The sequence below is a fragment of the Odocoileus virginianus genome, chromosome X (assembly GCF_023699985.2).
Source record: "Odocoileus virginianus isolate 20LAN1187 ecotype Illinois chromosome X, Ovbor_1.2, whole genome shotgun sequence".
NCBI lineage: Eukaryota > Metazoa > Chordata > Mammalia > Artiodactyla > Cervidae > Odocoileus > Odocoileus virginianus.
The window spans coordinates 30,765,023-30,782,344 of record NC_069708.1 but is presented as its reverse complement, the minus strand read 5'-3'; the positions used below and the strand labels follow the sequence as shown (position 1 = coordinate 30,782,344).

At 38.4% G+C, this 17,322-nt stretch overlaps 1 pseudogene; it reads right to left on the bottom strand.

Moving 5' to 3' along the window:
* Positions 1-2,844: 2,844 nt before the first annotated feature.
* On the bottom strand, positions 2,845-3,817 carry LOC110130454 (large ribosomal subunit protein uL18 pseudogene; annotated as a pseudogene).
* Between the last annotated feature and the right edge of the window lie 13,505 nt (positions 3,818-17,322).

The following is a 17,322-nucleotide window of genomic DNA, read 5'->3' as shown; positions in this document are numbered from 1 at the left end:
CAAAGTGAATGAATGATGGTTGCCAGAGAATGGAAATTGGGAAAAAAGGAGACATGTTGAATAAAAAGTACAAATTTTCAGTTAAAATGAATGTTTTGGGAATCTAATATTTAGTGTGATGATTATGACAATTCTGTGTTATATACTTGAAAGTTGTGAGGAGAGAAGATCTTAAATACTCTCACCACAAAAGAATACAGTAATTATGTGAGGAGATAGATATTAACCAACTTTATCACAGTAATCATTTTGCAATACATATGGTATCAAATCATCACCTGTACACCTTAATCTTTCACAGTGTTATATGTCAGTTATATCTTAGCAAATTTGGTTAAAAAAAATCTGTCTAGTATGTCCTATATCTAGGCTTCCTCAGGAATAGTTTTGTCAATTCATTTTGTCCCTTTGAATAGGCCACGTTCTTCTGTTTCTCTGTGTGTGCTTTGATTTTTCAGTTGAAAGTTGGGTATTTACAAATCAAATTTTCTCTCTTCCTTAGAGCTTTCATTACTATTATTGTTTAAGGTTGCAATTGTCTGTTTTGAGAGTTTCAAACTATTTTGGTAAAGACTATTCATTGTCATATATGACCACTGTAGTCTTTGTTCTGTTAGCTCATGTTCCATTAATGTTTTGATGAGAATTTTTCTTAATATATATATTTTATTGAAGTATAGTTGGCTTACAATGTTCCATGCACAAAGCAATGTGATGCAGTTATACACATAAACATATATTATTTTTCAGATTATTTTTCATTATAGATTATTATAAGATATTGGCTAAAGTTCCCGGTGCTATACAGTAAATGTTTGTTGCTTGTTGCATGTCTATTTTATTAAATTAGAAATCTAACATTCTATTCATACTAAGGGCTTCCCTGTTGGCTCAGATAGTAAAGAATCCACTTGCAATATGGGAGACCTGAGTTTGATCCCTGGGTTGGGAAGATCCCCTGGAGAAGGGAATGGCTACTCACTCCAGTGGAGAATTGCATGGACAGAGGAGCCTGGCAGGCTTTAGTCCATGGGGTTGCAGAGAGTTGGACACCACTGAGTGACTTTCACTATTCATACTAAGTTAAACAAATGGAATCAAAATGTCATAAATATTTAGTTAGGCAAAAGTTTGTAAGTTTTCTAAAATGTATATATTATACAATTTATATATATCTATACAAAAGTGTTTCTACTATGCTTGATAAAAGCTTGAGAAAGAACATCAAAGAAAAAAGAATAGATGGGGAAATTGGAAAGCATAAACTAAATGAAGTGGGAGCAGTGAATATGAAATGGAACAAATGAAATAAACTAGATAAAATTAAAAGGTCATAGTATAGTAAAGTTGTTTTTAAACATCGTTGCTCATTGGAAGCATATCTGGATTTTGGAGAAGAAAAGCAATACCTGGGCATTTGTATTTTTCAAAAAATTGCAAGATAATTCTGATATGCATCTGGATTTTAAAAAGGGACTACAGGTTTTTATATTAAGTTGTACTATTAGTGATATAGAATTCTATTATCTTCTGTTGATCAATCTTGATACAGTGGTATTAAGTGAATAATAGTTCAGTTTAGTCACTCAGTCATGTCCGACTCTTTGCGACCCTATGGACAGCAGCATGCTAGGCTTCCCTGTCCATGACCAATTCCCAGAGCTTGCTCAAATGCATGTCCATCAAGTCAGTGATGCCGTCCAACCATCTCATCCTCTGTCATCCCCTTCTCTTGCTGTCTCCAGTCTTGCCCAGCATCAGGGTCTTTTCTAATGAGTCAATTCTTCACATCAGATGGCCAAAGTATTGGAGCTTCAGCTTCAGCATCAGTCCTTCTAATGAATATTCAGGACAAATTTCCTTTACAGTTTACTGGTTGGATCTCCTTGCTGTCCAAGGGACTCTCAAGACTCTTCTCCAACACCACAGTTCAAAAGCATCAATTCTTCAGTGCTCATCTTTCTTTATGGTCTAACTCTCACATCCATACATGACTATTGGAAAAACCATAGCTTTGACTATATGGACCTTTTTTGGCAAAGTAATGTCTCTACTTTTTAATACACTGTCCAGGTTTGTCATAGCTTTTCTTCCAAAAAGCAAGCATCTTTTAATTTCATGTAGTAATAGTTACATAATCACAATAGTGAAAGATGTTTATAAGTTTTCACAATCAATATCCAGACAAAAGATAAAGATAATTACAATTGAAAACTATATTGGAAATATGATTAACCTAACAATATAAAATAATTGCATATAATTTGGAGGGTAAAAGATTGATGTGGTAAGTGGACATACACATGTTTTCATCCACCCAGCCAACTTACATCTTTTGGTTGGTGCATTTAATCCTTTTACTTTTTTTTTTATGTGCTCTTTTGTTTATTCAGATCTGAAAGGCATGTGCCTTTCAACTTTATAAAAAGAAACATCTCTTGTGAGAAAGACCCAATATTTTCTGCTCATAGCTTTCACCTGGTTAAAATGAATGTTAAAATTATATGACCTTCATGGGACAGCTTCCTCTGAAAAATTAAAGCCATGAATTAGCATCAGTTTTTCTTACTTTAAAATTGTAAACTTTGAAGGTACTTTTTCTTCCCACTTATCATGTGGTTACAATAAATGAATTGAAGAAATACTTCTAGTGGAAGGTTTGTCTGTTGCTTGCCAGACTTGAATTAACTCCTGTCAGGAGGAACTGATGCCCAAGAAGCAGATATGAACCTTCCGGCAATATGTAAGCCCTGGGAAAAGCTATGCTTGTTTCTGGAAGGAAAATACTGGCTTTGTCAGGTGCTTTCCAAAGTTTCATTAACAAGAGCTTAACACAAACAGCTACTTGTTCAATAAGTTTATTATTGTCTTATCTGAAAAATCTTGATAGAAAATTGTGGTTTGGTTTGGCTCTCGGCAGCTCGTTCCTGAGCTCTAAGGAAGCTTGCTTTCTTCTGAGCTACCTGATCTTTCTTCTGGGCAAGTGACATTTTGGGACGGTTCCACCTCTTCTTTTTAACTTCTTTCTTAGGCTTCTTCTCATACACTGGATTCTCTCGTATTGCAGCATGAGCTTTCTTATACATCTCCTCCATCATGTCTGGAGTTACGTTGTTCTTTATGTACTGAGAGAATTGTTTCTTGTAAGCATCTTCATCTTCTTCAATCAGGTAACGCATGTAATCTGCAACATTCTGACCCATGATGTGCTTTCGGTGTACCTCAGCACTGAATTCTTTGCTTTCTGAATCATAACCAGGGAACCGTTTGGTACTGTGAGGGATAGACAAGCCTCCATTGGCAGCTCCCTTTAGGGCCCCAAAAACTTTATTCCCAGCAGTAGTTCTGGCAAGTCCTGCATCCAAGTAACAGGTGAAGGCACCAGGTTGACCATCAATACTTTCCACATTGTATTCATCTCCAGTCACTTCGACTTGGCCTTCATAAATTTTGTCCATACCAAACCTATTAAGAAGCCTGCAGGCCAGCAGCAGGCCAGTACAATATGCTGCAGCATAATTTGTCAGGCCAACCTTCACACCATATTTTGGGAGTATAAGCTGCACAAACTATCATATCTCCTTCTATATGGGCATAAGCAATCTGACAAATGATATCTCTGTTCATTACACGAACAATCATTCTGTATTTAGGTGTGTTGTACTTATTTTTATCTTGGATAACCAATCGTTTCAGAGCATACTAGTCAGTTTTGCTCTCTCGCCTTCTTCTGAATTTCACTTGATATGTCTTGAAGTAGGCCTTGTTCTTGACAACTTTCACAAACCCCATCCTGCGGAACAGAACCCCGATTCCGCGGCTTTTTGTAACATCTTTGTCTGGTTTTGGTATCAGGGTGATGGTGAACTCAGAATGAGTTTTGGAGTTTTCCTTCCTGTGAAATTTTCTGGAAGAGTTTGAGCAGGAGCGGTGTTAGCTATTCAAAAAAGAAAACTACAGGCAAATATCACTGATGAACATAGATGCAAAAATCCTTAACAAAATGCGAGCAAACAGAATCCAACAACATATTAAAAAGATCATACACCATGACCAAGTGGGCTTTATCCCAGGAATGCAAGGATTCTTTAATATCTGCAAATCAATCAATGTAATATACCACATTAACAAATTTAAAGATAAAAACCATATGATTATCTCAATAGATGCAGAAAAAGCCTTTGACAAAATTCAACATCCTTTTATGATTAAAACTCTCCAGAAAGCAGGAATAGAAGGAACATACCTCAACATAATAAAAGCTATATATGACAAACCCACAACAAGCATTACCCTCAATGGAGAAAAATTGAAAGCATTTCCCCTGAAATCAGGAACAAGACAAGGGTGCCCACTCTCACCACTACTATTCAACATAGTTTTGGAAGTTTTGGCCATAGCAATCAGAGCAGAAAAGAAGTAAAAGGAATCCAGATAGGAAAAGAAGCAGTGAAACTCTCTCTGTTTGCAGATGACATGATCCGCTACATAGAAAACCCTAAAGACTCTACCAGAAAATTACTAGAGTTAATCAACGAATATAGTAAAGTTGCAGGATATAAAGTTAACACACAGAAATCCCTTGCATTCCTATACACTAACAATGAGAAAACAGAAAGAGAAATTAAGGAAACAATACCATTCACCATTGCAATAAAAAGAATAAAATACTTAGGAGTATATCTACCCAAAGAAACAAAAGACCTATACATAGAAAACTATAAAACACTGATGAAAGAAATCAAAGAGGACACAAACAGATGGAGAAATATACCATGTTCATGGATTGGAAGAATCAGTATTGTGAAAATGGCTATACTATTACTATACCAATACAATACTATACCATACTATACTATACCAAAGCAATCTATAGATTCAATGCAATCCCTATCAAGCTACCAATGGTATTTTTCACAGATTTAGAACAAATAATTTCACAATTTGTATGGAAATACAAAAAACCTCAAATAGCCAAAGTAATATTGAGAAAGAAGAATGGAACTGGAGGAATCAACCTGCCTGACTTGAGGCTCTACTACAAAGCCACAATCATCAAGATAGTATGGTACTGGCACAAAGACAGAAATATAGATCAATGGAACAGAATAGAAAGCCCAGAGATAAATTCACGAACCTATGGACAACTTATCTTCGACAAAGGAGGCAAGGATATACAATGGAAAAAAGACAACCTCTTTAACAAGTGGTGCTGGGAAAACTGGTCAACCACTTGTAAAAGAATGAAACTAGAACACTTTCTAACACCATACACAAAAATAAACTCAAAATGGATTAAAGATCTAAATGTAAGACCAGAAACTATAAAACTCCTAGAGGAGAACATAGGCAAAACACTCTCCGACATAAATCACAGCAGGATCTTCTATGACCCACCTCCCAGAATATTGGAAATAAAAGCAAAAATAAACAAATGGGACCTAATGAACTTAAAAGCTTTTGCACAACAAAGGAAACTATAAGCAAGGTGAAAAGACAGCCCTCAGATTGGGAGAAAATAATAGCAAATGAAGCAACAGACAAAGGATTAATCTCAAAAATATACAAGCAACTCCTCCAGATCAACTCCAGAAAAATAAATGACCCAATCAAAAAATGAGCCAAAGAAATAAACAGACATTTCTCCAAAGAAAACATACAGATGGCTAACAAACACATGAAAAGATGCTCAACATCACTCATTATCAGAGAAATGCAAATCAAAACCACAATGAGGTACCATTACACGCCAGTCATGATGGCTGCTATCCAAAAGTCTACAAGCAATAAATGCTGGAGAGGGTGTGGAGAGAAGGGAACCCTCTTACACTGTTGGTGGGAATGCAAACTAGTACAGCCGCTATGGAGAACAGTGTGGAGATTTCTTAAAAAACTGGAATTAGAACTGCCATATGACCCAGCAATACCACTTCTGGGCATACACATCAAGGAAACCAGATCTGAAAGAGACACGAGCACCCCAATATTCATTGCAACACTGTTTTTAAGAGCCAGGACATGGAAGCAACCTAGATGCCCATCAGCAGACGAATGGATGAGGAAGCTGTGGTACATATACACCATGGAATATTACTCAGCCATTAAAAAGAATTGATCTGAATAAGTTCTAATGAGATGGATGAAACTGGAGCCCATTTATACAGAGTGAAGTAAACCAGAAAGATAAAAACAAATACAGTATACTAACACATATATATGGAATTTAGAAAGATGGTAAAGATAACCCTATATGCAAAACAGAAAAAGAGACACAGATGTACAGAATAGAATTTTGGACTCTGTGGGAGAAGGCGAGGGTGGGATGTTTCGAGAGAACAGCATCGAAACATGTATATTATCTATAGTGAAACAGATCACCAGCCCAGGCTGGATGCATGAGAGGAGTGCTCAGGCCTGGTGCACTGGGAAGACCCAGAGGAATCAGGTGGAGAGAGAGGTGGGAGGGGGGGATCGGGATGGGGAATACATGTTAATCCATGGCTGATTCATGTCAATGTATGACAAAAATCACTACAATGATGTAAAGTAATTAGCCTCCAACTAATAAAAATAAATGAAAAAAAAAAAGATTTTTCTTGTTTCCTGAGGTAAGATTGTATTGCTACAAACTTCTCAGCACTGGTGTTACTGATCTTATAGGTTTTGAGTTGTCATTTTTCCTTTGTCACTTGTTTCTAGATAATTTTTAATTTCCTTTTTAATTTCTTGTGACCTCCTAGTTATTTAGAATCATATTGTTTAGGTTCCATGTGTTTGTGCTTTTTATATTTTGCTTTTACCTGTAGTTGATATCTAATCTTATAGCACTGTTGTCAGAAAAGATGCTTGAAATACTGCAACTTTTAAAAATTTACTAAGGCTTGATTTATGACTCCAGATATTAACTTCCCTGGAGAATGTTCCATGTACACTTGAGAAAAAGTGAAATCTACTGTTTTTAGATGAAATGCCCTGTAGATAGCAATTAGGCTCAACTATTCCAATGTGTCATTTAAAGCTTGTGTTTCCTTATTAATTTTCTCTCTGGATGGCTTGTCCATTGGTGTGTGGGGGGTTTTAATGTCCCCCACTATTATTTTCTTACTGTTGACTTCCCCTTTAATAGTTGTTAGCATTTGCCTTGAGGTGCTCCTTTGTTGTGCACATATGTTTTTAATTGTTATATATCCATCTTGGATTCACCATTATGTAGTGTCCTACCTTGTCTCTTGTAATGGCCCTTATTTTAAAGTCTATTTTTTTCTGATATGAGTATTGCTACCCTCTCTATATTTTGAGTTCCAATTGCATGCAATACTTTTTCCAGCCCCTCACTTTCAGTCTGTATGTGTCCGTAGGTCTGGGGTGGGTCTCTTGTAGACAGCATATATAGGGTTCTTGTTTTTGTATCCATTCAGCCAATAAGTATCTTTGTGTTGGAGCAGTTAATCCACTTATATTTAAGATAAGCATTGATATGTATGATTCTACTGGGGGCAGGAGGAGAAGGGGACGACAGAGGATCAGATGACTGGATGGCATCACCGACTCAATGGACATGAGTTTGAGTAAACTCTGGGAGTTGGTGATGGACAGTGAGGCCTGGCGTGCTGGGATTCATGGGGTCACAAACAGTCAGACACGACTGAGCAAATGAACTGAACTGAACTGAACTGATGATTCTGTTACCATTTACTTTATCATTTTGGGTTTGTTTTTGTAGGCCTTTTCTTTCTCTTGTGTTTTCTGTCTAAAAATTCCTTTAGCATTTGTTGTAAAGCTGGTTTAGTGAAGTGAAAGTGACTTAATCATGTCCAACTCTTTGTAACCCAATAGACTATACTGTCCACAGATTTCTCCAGGCCAGAATACTGGAGTATTCAGGGTAGCTGCTCCCTTCTTCAGGGGATCTTCCCAACCCGGGGATCAAACCCAGGTCTCCCACATTGCAGGTGGATTCTTTACCAGATGAGCCACCATGGAAACCCAAAAATTCTGGAGTGGGTAGACTATCCCTCTTCCAGTGGGTAGCCTATACTTCTTCCAGTGGATCTTCCTAACTCAAGAATTGAACCAGGGTCTCCTGCATTGCAGGCAGATTCTTTACTGGCTGAGCTACCAGGGAAGCCCTGTTTTGGTGGTGCTGAATTCTTTTAACTTTTGCTTGTCTGTAAAGATTTTGATTTCTCCTTTGAATCTGAATAAAATCAGTGCTGGATAGAGCAATCTTGGTTATAAGTTTTTTCTTTTCATCACTTTAAGTATATCCTGCACTTCCTTCTGGCCTGCATAGTTTCTGTTGAAAGATCAACTGTTATCCTTATGGGGATTCCCTTGTATGTTATTTGTTCATTTTCCCTTGCTGCTCTTAATATTTGTTCTTTGTGTTTAATTTTCATTATTTTGATTAATATGTGTTTTAGCATGTTTCTCCTTGGGTTTAGCCTGTGTGAGAGTCTCTGGGCTTCCTGGACTTGGGTAGTTATTTCCTTTCCCATGTTGGGGAAGTTTTCATCTATAATCTCCTCAAATATATTCTCAAACGTTTTCTCTTCTTCTTCTCTTCTTCTCCTCTTCTTCTGTGACCCCTATAGTTCAAATGTTGCTGCACTTAATGTTGTCCTAGAGGTCTCTGAGGCTGTCCTCATTTCTTTTCATTTTCTTTTCTTTATTCTGCTTTGCTTCATTTATTTTCACCATTCTATCTTGCAGCTCTACCTCAGCTATTCTGCTATTGTTTCCTTCTAATGTATTTTCAATCTCAATTATTTTGCTGTTCATTGATGATTTTCAATTCTTTACTTCTTTTAGGTCCTTGTTAAACATTTCTTGTATCTTCTCAATCTGTGCCTCCTGTCTATCTGTGCCTCTGTTTTATTTTCAAGCTTTTGGATCATCATTACTATTATTACTTTGAATTCTTTTTTTCAGGCAAACTGTCTATTTCCTCTTCATTTGTTTGCTCTTGTGGGTTTTTACCATGTTCCTTCAACTGCTGTATGTTTCTCTCTCTTTTCATTTTGTTTAATTTACTGTATTTGGAGTCTCCTTTCTGCAGGTTGGAAGGTCTTAGTTCCTCTTAATTGTGGAGCCTGCTCACCATGGGTGGGGTTGTATCTGTGCCTTGTGAAGGTTTCCTGGTTGGGGGGACTTATGCCTGTGTTCTTGTGTATGGAGTTGGATTGTATCTCTCTGAAGGGCAATGCCATGTCCAGTAATTTGTTTTGGGGTGTCAATAGGCTTGGTATTGCTTTGGGCAGCCAGTCTGCTAATTGGCTGGGTTGTGTTCTTGTTGTGCTAAAGGTTTGGTTTGAGGCATCCAGCACTGGATTTTGCCAGCCTTTGAGTGGAGCTTGGTCTTTTTGTTCAGATAGAGACCTTTGGGAGAGCTCTTGTCGATTAATATTTCATGGAGTTGGGAGTTCTCTGGTGGCCCAAAGTCCTGGACTTGGGTCTCCCACCTTAGGGGTTCAAGCTTGACCCTTTACTGTAACACAAAACCTTCACAGGTCACACAGCATAGAAGAAAAAAACCCCAAGAATAATGGTGAAATCAACACTCAACAGCCCAGAACAGCCAAAGAAACTCACTCACAAAGAGAAATGAAGAGAAAAAAAAAAAAAGAAAAGAAGAAAAACAGGAGTCAAAAAAGAGGAGAGTAATCAAGCTAACAAACTGGTAAGTGAAAATGGATACTAAAAACTAGACTAGAAAAAAATGCATAATCACAAACATAGGGGAAAATGTAATATAATGAATGTATACTGTAAAAGTAGGAAAATAAATTTATTTAAAAATAAGATAGTTTTAAAAAGGAAAAATTAGGTTATAAAAAATTAAAGGAATAATAAAGAAAAAAGGTTAGAACAATTTGAAAAAGAATAAAAGGAAAAAAAGAGAAAAATATAGAGAGAGTGATAGTAAGAAGAATGGGTTTCCGTGGTGGCTCAGAGGGTGAAGAATCTGCCTGCAATGCAGGAGATCTGGGTTCAATGCCTGAGTTGGGAAGATTCCCTGGAGAAGGCAATGGCTACTCACTCTAGTATTCTTGCCTGGAGAATTCCATGGACAGAGTAGCCTGGTGGGCTTCAGTCCACAGTGTTGCAATTTGTAATTCCTTCATTTACCTCTCCACACCATGTGCTCCAGTCAATCTGCCTACTCAGAAATTTCTCCAATATTTCTAGGAAGGTCTCTGGGCCTGTTGTGGGTAGTATGGGGTCAGCTCAGACTTTGATTTGGCCTTACTCCAGTTTGTACTTGTTCCCAAAGTCCACACTTGCCCATAAATTCACAATCTCAGGCTAATTCCAAGGACTTAATCCACTACCTGAGGCTGCAGAAGTGATATCCCCTCCTCTCCTTTGCTCACACAGCCCCACTGTTGGTCCACTTTGGTTTTGACCCTGCCTCTACTTGTAGGCCTCCCTCTTGTGTCTGTTCTCTGCCCAGATAAGAGGGGGTGAAAGTAGCAGCTTATTGAGGCTCACTTACTGAGTTGAGCGGGGAGAGGGCGAGGTATGGCAGACACAGTTGGAGTGTGTGGGGAGTATGCTGCAGCTGAGCCTTTTGGGAAGTTGCCACAGTCTGAGGCAGGTCGTGTGTTTCCCCAGAGTAGTTGGCCTTGGGTTGTTGGTCCCTCAGCAGAGTCAAGCTGCTCAGGCTCTCAGGAAGGTGTGGGCAGTGACTTGTGCCTGCTCACAGCTTGGTGGTAGCTGCGACTCCTAGCATTGAGACCATAGTAGCCTCCTGTCCTCCACCTCTGATACCCACACCAACCCTGGCAGCAATCACGTGGTTATGTATCCCAAACTGCAATTGCATCCAGTTTTGCCTTTGGCATTTTCACCAGCTTTTCTACCTCTGAAGTCACAGGCCACAGTCAGCTTGTGCCAACTACAGCACCAACTACAGGAAGGCAGGGTCCTGCATTCTGGGAGTGCTTGGAGTTAAAGCGTTCTCATAGCAATGATCTCTTGCCTCTGTGACAGGCCCAGGCTTTTCTGTGGACTCCCTCAGCTGCATTGTACTGGCCCCCTCTGAGTATCTTCATGTCAGCCAACCCCAGTCCTTTCCCTGAGGTTTGACCTCCAAAGCCTGAGCCTGAGCACCCAGTATCCACTCACAATGGTGGGCATGTAAACTAATTCTTGGCTGGGAAGTGCTGTTTAGCAATGATCTTGTGGTGAATTCTCTCTGCTTTTCCTTCCAAGCACCTGTTGCTATGTTCCCCTCTGAGGTTCTGAAGTTCTCACCTGACTGTGCCTGTGAGAGGCTTCTGAGTGTGTGGAAACTTTTCCTGCTTCATGAGTCCCTCCCCTGGGTACACTTCCCTGTCCTGAAATCCTTTGTCTCTCTTTTTAAAAACTTTACCTTTTGTCCTACATCATTCTGAGGAGATTGACTTGCCTTTTTTGGAAGCCTGGGGTCTTCTGCCAGCATTCAGAAGGTGTTCTGTAGGAGTTGTTTCACATGCACGTGAAGTTTTCATGTATTTGTGGGTAGTGTGATCTCCCCATCTTATTCCTCCACAATTTTGAAAGTCCCCTCCCGCCAGGGCTTTATTTTGAATGTACTTGACAGAGATTTTTTGAATTCCAGGAGCTCATCAAGTTGTTGCAGATTGGTTCCTTGCTTGAGCACTCCTTCAAGATGTAGTTGGGCTTTCTCAGAGCCAAGTGTTCAGTCCAAGCAAAAAATAAAGTTTTCTAAGTTCATTTCTGAGCATGTGCCCTGCATGTGACTTTCTAAATGCCTGCATATATATGGCTGCTTTTGAGTGTCCTAATTTTGCAAAGGGTTTCACTTTAACTTTTCTTTCAGGCTTTGTTGTTATTCAGTTGCTAAAGTCATGTTTGACTCTTTGTAACCTCATGGACCTGAAGCACACCAAGCTCCTCTGTCCTCCACTATATCCTAGAGTTTTTTTTTAATGCATGTCCACTGAGTCAATGATGCTATCTAAACATCTCATCCACTACCACCTCCTTCCTCTTTTGCCTTCTATTTTTCTCAGCATCGGGGTCTTGTCCAAAGAGTCAGCTCTTTGCATCAGTTGGTCAAAGCACTAAAGCTCAGCTTCAGCATTAGTCCTTCCAATGAATATTTGGGGTTGATTTCCTTTAGCATTGACTTTCCACTTAGCATCACCTTGCAGTCCAAGGCGATCTCAAGATCCAAGACTCTCAAGAGTCTTCTCCAGCACCACAGTTCAAAAGCATCAAATCTTTGGTGCCCAGCCTTCTTTATGGTCCAACTTTCACATCCATACATGACTACTAGGAAAGCCATAGCTTTGGCTATACGTACCTTTGTTGGCAAAGTGATGTCTCTGCTTTTTAATATGCTCTCTATGTTTGTCATTTCTTTCTTTCCAAGGAGCAAGCATCTTTGAATTTCATGTCTATAGTCCTTGTCTGGAGTGATATTTGAGCCCAAGAAATAAAATATGTCACTATTCCCACTTTCCCCCCTTCTATTTGCCATGAATAATGTGACTGGATGCCATGATCTTAGATTTTTAATGTTGAATTTCAAGCCAGTTCTTTCACTCTCCTCTTTCACTTTCATCTGGAGGTTCTTTAGTACCTCTCCACTTTCTGCCATTACAGTGGTACCATCTGCATATCTGAGATTGTTGATATTTCTTCCAGCAATTGTAAATCCAGCTTGTGATTCATGCAGCCCAGGATTTCACATGAGGCACTCTGCATGTAAGTTAAATAAGCAGGGTGACAATATACAGCCTTATGGTACTCCTTTCCTAATTTGGAATCAGTCAGTTATTCTATGTCCAGTTCTAACTGTTGCTTCTTGACCTACACGCAGATTTCATAGGAGACAGGTAAGGCAGTCTGGTATTCCCATCTCTTTAAGAATTTTCCACAATTGTTGTGATTCACATAGTCAAAGGCTTTAATGTAGTCAATGGAGCAGAAGTAGATGTTTTTCTGGAACTCCCTTGCTTTCTCCATGATTCAACAAATGTTAGCAATTTGATATCTGGGTCCTCTGCCTCCTCAAAAACCCAGGTTGTACATCTGGAAGTTCTTGGTTCATGTACTGTTGAAGCCTCACTTGAAGGACTATTTTTTCCATTTATTTTTATTAGTTGGAGGCTAATTACTTTACAATATTGTAGTAGTTTTTGTCATACATTGACATGAATCAGCCATGGATTTACATGTATTCCCCATCCCGATCCCCACTCCCACCTCCCTCTCCACCTGATTCCTCTGGGTCTTCCCAGCGCACCAAGCCCGAGCACTTGTCTCATGCATCCAGCCTGGGCTGGTGATCTGTTTCACCCTAGATAACATACATGTTTCAACGCTTGAAGGATTTTGAGCATAACCTTGCTAAATGTGAAATGAGCACAACTGTGCAACAGTTTGAATATTCTTTGGGATTGGAATGAAAACTGACCACCTTTCCGGTCCTGTAGCCACTGCTGTTTTCCAAATTTGCTGACATATTGAGTGCAGCACTTTCACAGCATCATCTTCTAGCATTTTAAAAAGGTCAGGAATTCTGTCATGTCCATAGTAATGTTTTGTTCATAGTAATGCTTCCTAAGGCCCACTTGTCTTCACACTCCAGGATGTCTGGCTCTAGGTGAGTGACCACACCATCGTGGTTATCTGGGTCATTAAGACTTTTCTTGTGTGGTTCTTCTGTATATTCTTGCCATGTCTTCTTAATCTCTTCTGCTTCTGTTTGGTCCTTACCATATCTGTTCTTTATTATGCCCATCCTTGTGCGAAACATTCCCTTGATATCTCCAATTATCTTGTAGAGGTCTCTAGTCTTTCCCATTCTATTATTTTCTTCTGTTTCTTTGTGTTGCTCATTTATGAAGACCTCTTATCTCTTCTTGCTATTCTCTGGAATTCTACATTCAGTTAGGTATATCTTTGCCTTTCTCCCTTGCTTTTCTCTTCTCTTCTTTCCTCAGCTATTTAAGCCTCCTCAGACAACCAATTTTCCTTTTTACATTTCTTACTTTTTGAATGGTTTTGGTCACTGCCTCCTGTAAAACGTTATGAACCTCCATCCATAGTACTTAAGGCACTCTGTCTACAAGATCCAGTCCCTTGTATCTATTCATCATCTCTACTGTATAATCATAAATAATTTGATTTAGGTCATACCTGAATGATCTAGTGGTTTTCCTTACTTTCTTCGATTTAAGCCTGAATTTTGCAATAAGGAAAAAACAACGGACATGATTTTGAGTAAACTCTGGGAATTGGTGATGGACAGGGAGGCCTGGCATGCTGCAGTCCATGGGGTCTCAAAGAGTCGGACACGATTGAGCAACTGAACTGAACTGAACTTTGCAATAAGGATCTTGTGATCTGAGCCACAGTCAGCTCCAGGTCTTGCTTTTACTGACTGTATAGAGCTTCTCCATCTTTGCCTGCAAAGAACATAATCTGATTTTGGTATTGACCATCTGGTGATGTCTATGTGTAGAGTAGTCTCTTGGGTTTTTGGAAAAGTGAGTTTGCTATGACCAGCATGTTCTCTTGACAAAACTCTGTTAGCCTTTGCCCTGCTTCATTTTGTACTCCAAGGTCAAACTTGCCTGTTACTCCAGGTATCTCTTGACTTCCTACTTTTGCATTCCAGTCCTCTGTGATGAAAAGGACATCTTTTTTTTTTTTTTTGGTGCTAGTTCTAGAAGTTCTTGTAGGTCTTCATAGAATCTGTCAACTTCAACTTCTTTAGCATCAGTGGTTGGTGCATAGACTTGGATTAGTGTGATGTTGAATGGTTTTCCTTGGAAATGAACTGAGTTCATTGTGTCATTTTTGAGAGTGCACCCAAATCCTGCATTTCAGAGTCTTTTCATGATTAGGAGGACTACTCCATTTCTTCTAAGAGATTCTTTCCCACAATAGTAGGTATAATCATCATCTGAATTAAATTTGTCCATTTATGTCCATTTTACTTCATTGATTCCTAAGATGTTGATAGGAGAAGGCAATGGCAACCCACTCTAGTACTCTTGCCTGGAAAATCCCATGGACGGAGAAGCCTGGTAGGCTGCAGTCCATGAGGTCGAGAAGAGTCGGACACGACTGAAACGACTTAGCAGCAGCAGCAGCAGCAAGATGTTGATGTTCAGTCTTGCCATTTCCTGCTTGACTATGTACAATTTACCTTAATTCATGGACCCAACATTCTAAGTGCCCCTGCAGTGTTATTCCTTAGAGCATTGGACTTTAGCTTCACCACCAGTGAAAGTAAAGTAAAAGTGAAAGTCGCTCAGTCGTATCCGACTCTTTGTGACCCCATGGACTATACAGTCCATGGAATTCTCCAGGCCAGAATACTGGAGTGGGTAGCCTTCCCTTCTTCAGGGAATCTTCCCAACCCAGGGATCGAACCCTGGTCTCCCGCATTGCAGGCAGATTCTTTGCCAACCGAACTAGACACATCAACAAATAAGCGCCATTTATGCTTTCAGGATTTAGTTTATTATTTATTGTATTTCTCTACCCATAATCTACTGCCCCAGGTGAGTGTGGATCTGTATTGCCTTGGAGTTTTTATGAGCACATCTGCCGTTTTTCACTACTCAGCTCCATTACTTTACATGCTCAACTTTTGTACAGTGAGCTCTCTCCATCTCCTTGACTTAACAAAAATCCAGTTCTTCCTGAGTATACCTGAATTACAGCACGTTCAGTCATCAGGTTAAACATCTTTACAAAGGTTTTTTTTATCTGTGAGTGAAGTCAACTGAAAAAAGATATTATTAATTTTGTTAGCTTCCTGAAGATGGCAGCAGAACTCTATAAAATAAAACTTTATATACTTCCTCTCTGCCCTTGCCCCCTTCCCCTTACTCCAAACTTGGAGCAAAGTAGATATGCTTTTATGCATTGTTGCTTCCATTGATTATCATCTTTAAAATAATTTTTCTCAATGTGATAAGTGAAAATTTGCACCTCAGAATTGTTTTAATATGCATTTCTTTGATAAATAGGAAAGCTAAACATATTGCTATGTTTCACAGCATTTCTAATTTTTCTTTTTTGAATGATATTCATATCTTTTACCATAAACTTACATTGAGATATTGTTTTATAGCTGCTATTTTTCTCAATGGTTGCTGTATTTTCCCAATCATTTTTCTATGGAAAAATAATGATGTGTGCAACTGATCACCCATATTTTCACACCACCAGAAACAACAATTTTAATGTTTAGATACATTTTTACTAGCTTTCCCCCATCTGTGTAGTTATTTGTATTTTCATATTTAACATCACTTTGCTTTTTTAAACATTTTAATTTAAAAAAATTTAATTTATTTTATTTTTGTTTATTTTTGGCTGTGCTGGGTGTTCGTTGATGCACAGGCTTTTTCTCTAGTTGCAGCGAGTGGGGGCTACTCTTTAGTTATAATGTGAGGGCTTCTCATTGCAATGGCTTCTCTTGTTGCAGTTCATCGACTCTAGGGTGTGTGGGTTTCAGTAATTGCAGCTCCTGGGGCAAGTGGACTCTTCCCAGACCAGAGATTGAACTCTCTGGTTTGACAGGGAGATTCTTTACCACTGAGCTACCAGGGAAGCCCCTCATTTTGCTTTATATCCTGTTTTTCTCATGTAAGTATTTAGTGACCATTCCCCATAACATTAATAATTCTTGCATAAGTGTTTTTAAAAAGCTTTGTTTATAATTTAAAAAAGTGATTCTTGAGCACTGTTGAAAATTTGGTAAAAAATTAATGAGAAAAATCATATAAAATCTCTCATACTGGAGATAATTATTGTTAAACTTTTGGTGTATTTTCCCAACCATTTTTCTATGCAAGTGTTACACGTTTTCATTCCATTGGGATCATATGCTTATATACAGTTTTCATTAATGTACAGTTTTACATAAGTATTATTTCATTCTATATATTACATGCCACTAGAACTTTTTAAAAATGTTATTTTAGTGTCTGTATATTAAATCAACCGTTTAATCACTTTAATATTCTACTGCCATAGAACATTTAAAATATCCCTACTGTTAGAAAATATATTGTAATAGATTTTTGAGTGCAAAAACCTGCATTTCTGATTTTTATTAAAGAGCACAAGGAGTGGATTACTGAGTAAATTGTTATGACCATTTTATAAAATACTGTTGTAGTTTACATTTGTGTAAATGGCTCTTTCCTTGAGTAATGGATACCATTGTTTTTGTTCTATTTACTATTTTTTAAGGTGAAAAAATGGTACCCTAATATTGTATTAATTTTAATTTAAGATTTATTAGTAGATTTTTTCAAGTTTATTATTAATCTGATTTCCTCCTTTGTG